This window comes from Jatropha curcas, chromosome 3 (assembly GCF_041381405.1).
Source record: "Jatropha curcas cultivar XTBG-Jc1 chromosome 3, XTBG_Jcur_1.0, whole genome shotgun sequence".
Classification (NCBI taxonomy): domain Eukaryota; kingdom Viridiplantae; phylum Streptophyta; class Magnoliopsida; order Malpighiales; family Euphorbiaceae; genus Jatropha; species Jatropha curcas.
In genome coordinates, this window is record NC_143153.1 from 24,894,665 (window position 1) to 24,900,534 (window position 5,870).

Consider the following 5,870-nt stretch of genomic DNA (forward strand, 5'->3'; position numbering starts at 1 on the left):
GATGAGTCTTGGAGAGTGGATGTAGGCGAGTTAGTACCGAACCACTATAAATCGCTGTGTTATTCTTTTTATTTTCTGAAGTTCTGCTTGATATTGTTTTACTTACACTTCTGTTAATCTTTTAGAAATGCTAAGTTGTTAATTGTGTTGCTGTTCTAAACTGGAATAAGTTCTATCTTTATTGAACATTAGAACTTTGGACTTCTGCATAGTTAATATAGCAATTCTAATCTGGTCTTCTACATTCAGTATATCTCACTATTCGGATTTTAAATCAGATTTCTAATATTGCTTAAAAGCTTGTAAACAATTCAAAAATTCTATAACTGTCACTCACATAATCTTTAATATTTATTTAAACTTTATAAAGTAGTTCTAAACGTAATAACTTTCCTCCATAAAGTAGTTTTGAAATTGATTAAGATATTGTGAAGCAGTTCTAATCAATAGTTGTTCTTTACAAAGTCTTTCTATTTTCTGCATAAAGTTTTGTGAGGAAGTTGTAATCTTAATAACTTGCTTTCTATTTGTTTTTAAAAGTTTTAGAAAACTCAATTCACCCCCTCTTGGATTGTGCCATTCATATACGGGACCCACACATTGTTAATGAATTGTTAAGTTTTCAAAAAAAAAAAAACATTTGAACTTTATTCTAACTTAATTAAAAATTATAAGGACTAATATTTTATTATAATAATAAAGAATTAATATTTGAGTTAAATTAAAAATTATATACCTATAATCTATAATATATATAAAAGTACGAATGAGGAATATTGGGTTTCTAAAACACTCTTGTTAAATTTATTAATTGACAAAAATATCATTGATGATTTCAATTAAAAATTTTATTTTGATTGGTTTTTTGATTGATTATGTTAATTTTCTATTTGAATATAAAATCTATTAGGAAGTTTAATCAAATTCTAAATAGAAAATTGCTATTTAAAAATTTTAATTGTTTGGTTGAACATACTAAAAACGATGGGACATGAATGGGATACTTTTGGTCCACGTTTTAATTAGTTATGTTGGTATAGGAAATTTTAATCGTTAGTTTAATATAATAAAATCAACTAAACTACACGTTTTAATTAGTTATGTTGGTTAGGAAATTTTAATTGTTAATTTAATATAATAAAATCAACTAATCTAATTAGGAGTTTAATCCTGCTCCAATTATGATATCAATTTATTATTTTTCTTATATTAATATTATAAATTTAATCATATTTTAATTAAAAAATTGTCCTACCATACCACTATATATATGTTTATTTTTAATTAATTTTGACTATTAAGAATTTGTTGTTTTTTATTATTAAGAATATGTTGCTTTTAACTATTAAGAATTTTTACTAATTTAGAATTATTGAGTTTGCAATAATATTTTTTTTAGCAATAACTATAATATTAACTCTCTCTATTTACAAATTAATAAAATAGTTTTTATTTATATTTCTTATAATTTAGTAATCTCATTAGCCACACTTATTTGTATTTAGTATGAAGGGGACATTTAGTTCCTAAAATGCCCTTATTAAATTTATAAATTGACAAAAATATTATTGAGGACTTTAATATAGTTTAATGTTGATTGGTTATGTTAAGTTCTTATTTGATAGGCACCTTCATAAAAACTAACATATAAGATTTATAAATTTATAAATTTTTATATTTAATTATTAAAAGTAATTATAGTGGTTAAAGATGACCAAATTATTTTAAAAAATATTAATAGGTGAGAAAAATATATTGCAAATATTTGAACCATAAAATTTTTCAAATTACATTAAATGAAATGGAAAGGAAATAAGGGAATGACAAGTGAAATATTGAATAAAAAAATTTAAATCAATATAAATAAACAAGAAATAATTAATAATATAAGTATTTAAATATATATACAGTTAATAAACGTAGTTTAATTTTATTTTTTTCAAGTGAAAAAGTATTGGGATATTAGAATCAAAAGCTTATGCATTTATACTTGGTTCGACAAGAGCGTTTGAAGTAGTATTTCGTATTTTGATTAAGTTAAAACACTGTTTTAATTAATTATTGTGTTCAGTAATATCACATCTATCATAACATTTAAAATTTGAGGCAGTATTTCATGAAATGTTATCCTCATTAATGTTTAGCGTTTTATAAATTTTTTATCAAGTTTATACTCATCACTTATCTTTATCTTGTTTTCTATGACTTTATCCTTTTTTATCTTTTTTTTATATTAAACAGCTAATTAAACACTTATTCTTATATAATATTTTTATTTTAAACTGCTATATAAACAACTAACCACTAACAGTTAATATCTAACCTCTAACAGCTAGTAAAACAGCCGACAGCTATTACAACCGCTAACATCTACTAGAATCGCTGCAATTGCGGAACAGAGCCTTAAAGAGAATTAGATGTGTATTTAATAATATTTGTTCTTTCTGTAAAAAAAAAAAATGAGAAGTAGTAATTTTGAAAAAGAAATAATGTTTTTAAATGAATATAAAAAAGATCTTTTTTTTCTTAATAAACTAGATAGAATATTTATTTATAGAATAGAAAATCAGTCGTGTATTTGTTGTCTAATCTAACGGATAAGTTTTAAATATCAGAATGTACAAATAGTCCTTTATCAGTATAGAATTATTAATAGTTTGTACCATAGTTGTACCCTTAATTTTAATTCATCATATTAATTTCCTATTTGTCATAGAATATTTTTATATTAATTAATATAATAATAAATTTATACCAAAAAACTAATATTATACTTTAATATAATATTGAAACAACCCGAATTTTTATTTTCAAAGATTTTCTAATTAAATTTAATAAACCGACAGCTTGAAAATTTATTTCAATATTTTAATGCGAACACTGTAAGAAACCGAACCGAAAACAGATTGAAAAAGCCAGAAACCAATCGAAAATTAAAGAATTGGGTCGAATCGAACCGAATCGAATCGGTTCGACCCAAACCATCTAGAAAATTCCCTTTCCTTTTTTTTATCTCCAGCGCTGCACCTCTACTCCTCACCATCAAAGCAGCGCCTCCTCTCTTCTTCTTCTTCTTCTTCTTCTTTCTTTCTTTCTTTTCTTTTCTTTTCTTTTCTTTCTTTTTCTTTCTTTCTTTCCTGCACCTGCGTTTGCATCACTGCCCAGGAATTCCAGCCGCTCCAGCAGAGGCGATCGACCACCGAGAGCCACCGCACGCAGCTCGTCGCGCCATCGCCACCGCCTAGCCGCCGCTCCAGCACGCCTCCGACCACCAACAGCCACTGCTCTCCGATCCGACACGAGCAAATTTCCGATCTAGCAAAAATTCGACAAAAAATATTTTTGGGGTATAAATTAATTTAACTACATTTTCGTTAATTAATTTAATTTCATTAATGATTTTAGTTAGTTTAATTCTAATAATTTTAGTTGATTAATTTGATTTTAGTAATTGATTTTAGTAATCTTGAGTAATTAATTTAATTTAGCAATTTTGATTAGTTAAATTAATTTAATTTGGCTAGATCTACTGATTAGTTTAATTACTTGAGTAATTAAATTAATTTAAATAGTATTAATTTATTGATAAATAAAATATTTTGTTAGTAATTTTAGTTATTTAGTTAGTTTAAAATGAATTCAAAATAGTTATTGATTAATTAATATGAAGTAATTATTGATTAATAAAAATAATAGTTAGTTAAAATTAAATTCAGTATTAAATGATTTATTAGGAAATTTTGGTAATAATAAAATTTATGGAATTTAAGTGTAGATTGAAGGTAGATTATATTTTATGTAATTTTAATTTATAAATTATGGATGTAGGGTGATGTTAAGGTTGAATGTAATGTTGATATTGTTATTCGGATGGAGGATGGGAAAAATTGAATTGATTGATTGCCCGATAGATGGGCTGTGTGGTTTGGAATTATTGATATATTGTTGATATTTTAACAGGTAGATAGTCCAATTTTTAGGGGAGATGCTGCCGAAATTTCGGTAGAAAATAAAATAAATTTCGGTAGAAAACAAAATAGATTTCGGTAGGAAATAAAATAGATTTCAGAAGAAAATAAATGAAATAAAGTTAGATAGAGAAATAAAAATTTATTACAGAAAAGAAATTAAATATCGAGATTAAATTACGTAGAAAAATTTATAATATAAAATAAAAATATTAGAAGGGTAAAGGAATATTTTGTCTGATAGAGTTATTTCTTTTTGTATCATTCTTACTTTGCTTAGATCGCCCGGGTCCATCTAGTGCTCCTCCAGGACAACATCAAAGCTAGAATTTCGCTCTCCATCACAGTGAGTAATAATAAATAATGCATATCAACACTATATTTGCATAACATTTATTTATAAACCTTATATTTTTATTTATATATTTACAATATATTATAAGTATTTTATCATATATATTATGTTACGATCACTATAATTATACTTATATATAATTGTGCATTTGGATGAAATTGGTGTATTATGATGAATGAATTGTCTGATTATTTGTGCTGTGGCTATGCTGTGATTTGTTTGTGTGGAATTGGGATGAAGTGGGTCACCATGGGTTTGTGAGAATGGTATATGTGATATGGATCCTGAATATGATATGAAATTTGGCCGGGTAAATTGGAGATCGGCGCCCCCGTGTGCACCTACTGCTATGATCTGTGTGATATGGAAAACCACAGGTTGGTTTCTTTATTGGGCGCACCTGATAATCTAGATTTGATCGCAGCCCGCAGGGTGGCCTCCTGTTGTGAGCGCCTGATGATTTAGATTTGATGGAGACGGCCGGGTTACCTCCTGTTGGTATGGAAAAGAAAAGAGAGAATGGAAAAACAATGAGAGGGCTGGTCAAGTGAGGATTAGACCAGTCGGCCAGTATGGGGGATCGGCTCCCTGGTGCACACGTGAGAGGATGAGCCATGTGGGAGGACGGCTCATCGGGGGTTCGGTGACTCCACTGACTAATTTCCACGTGATGTGATTATTTGAAGGTGATATTGTTTGTGGGTGCTGATATGATGCCATATGATTGACTGTTGTGTGTACATTCAGTATTCTAGGGTGCATTTGTGTGACTGTTTTTGATGTGTATTATTTATTATTATTCACTGAGTTGCAAAACTCACCCCCAACAAACCTCCCAGGTACTAGGAAGCAGCTGATTCAACTGAAGCTCTGCAAATCTTCTCCGCAGAGTTACAAATGTAAACTTTATATTCTTGATATTTAATTTTGAATGTATAAATTATTCTGTTATCAGATTTTTTTGGACTCCGCAGTTATAGGGTTGTGTATTTAAATTGGGCCTTATTGTTAGCACTACGCTATAAATTAATTATTGTGTAATTAACTGTAGGTAAACTAGTAAGCCCTTATTGTGATTATGAGTTATTGTGAATAGGCCCTGGTTAAATTTTATGTATTATTTGATATTGGGCCAGATGTTTGAAAATTTTATAAAACTTATATCTTAAGTCATATGGGCTTACTGTTTTGTTGAAATTAGGAGAATCATGTAGACAGATTGAATAATTTAGGCTTACTACGGGCCTCGGGGGCCTTAAGCTTACCTAGGCCCTAGTGCCGGTCCGGCCCACGGAAACGGGTCGTGACAAAGGTGGTATCAGAGCATAAGTTCATAAGTCTAGATGTAACTGCGGAGTAATTCCTGTCATGTCTTGACATTGTCTTCCTTGCTTTCCCCTTCAGCGTTATTCGCAGTTAGGTTAAAGTCAAGTTGTTTAGTATAATTAAATTTGTATCCTTGTTCTTTAGAGATGTGATTTGGTTACTGATGCTAAGGGGATGATATATATAAAAAAAAAATCCCTCTATGGAATAAATAATATTCA

The 5,870-nt window shown here is 28.3% G+C and overlaps 1 long non-coding RNA gene across 1 annotated transcript; it reads left to right on the forward strand.

The window, feature by feature from the left end:
* The first annotated feature begins 3,016 nt into the window (after positions 1 to 3,016).
* On the forward strand, positions 3,017 to 5,520 carry LOC149497782 (uncharacterized). Its single transcript, XR_016320248.1, has 3 exons — positions 3,017 to 3,347; positions 4,249 to 4,314; positions 5,163 to 5,520. It is a non-coding gene; the product is annotated as an uncharacterized LOC149497782 (long non-coding RNA).
* Positions 5,521 to 5,870: the final 350 nt, after the last annotated feature.